We start from the raw sequence: 972 nt of genomic DNA, 5'->3' as shown, positions 1-972 counted from the left end.
ATAATTGTGATTTGCACTTCCACTATCGGAGATACGAGTTTCCCTTGGTAGTAGCAGTGGCTAGCCACCACGTGCTCCAGGTTGAGACTTGATACTCTGTTGACCCTATGTCGTAAGTGTGGCCGGGCACTGTGAAAGACCCGAATGAGCTCGCCCCCGTATATATATTCACCAGTGAGGGTGATGGATATAGATCATGATTATGATCAAGTTTATGACGAGTATAACTCGAGTTAGGGATGCATGACAGAGGGACAGTCCAATGGTTAGCGACCAGGACTTGTCGGGTTGGCTCTATAACCGACAAGATGATATCATCAGCCACTAGGGACAGGCATTCATCATATGCATACTATATGAATTGTTTGAGATTGCATATTTGACTGCATAATACTTGCTAATTGTCTAAATGCCTTAACTGTTCCTATTTGCATATTCTTCGTTTGATATAACTGTGTTTGCTACTTTATACTCGTGCTGGTGGTTGGGAGGTTTGAAGGGATTGGAAAGGGAAGTGTTAGTTAGACTGAAGAATCCTTAGTCAGATGCCCTTTATGGTTTAGCTTGTTTATAAGCGTTGATATTTATCTGGAGGAAGTTCTAGGATTGCCTTTGGCTTTCCTTCATTATTATGTATTATATATGTGGAAGCTGTTACCATGCTGGGGACCTCTGGTTCTCACCCATGCGGATTTTGTGGTTTTCAGATGCAGGACGTGAGGTTTCTCGCTGAGGCATGCTGGAGACTTCTATATTTGCGAAGATCCTTTGTTCTCGGGGCTATGATTTGGTTTATATGTTTTGTTTAGATACTTTTATCTCCATTAAATAATACAAACTGTGATGACTCCTCTTATGGGAGATTTTGGAGAATAGGTTTTATGTATTTGTGTCTCTTTGGGTTTCCTTTGGGGTTTTCCTTATTTTATCATATGTATATATTGTTATGCTCGGACCGGTTATCTTCGCAGC

Source organism: Arachis duranensis, unplaced genomic scaffold (assembly GCF_000817695.3).
Source record: "Arachis duranensis cultivar V14167 unplaced genomic scaffold, aradu.V14167.gnm2.J7QH unplaced_Scaffold_56061, whole genome shotgun sequence".
Lineage (NCBI taxonomy): Eukaryota > Viridiplantae > Streptophyta > Magnoliopsida > Fabales > Fabaceae > Arachis > Arachis duranensis.
Note: the sequence above shows the minus strand (reverse complement) of the source record.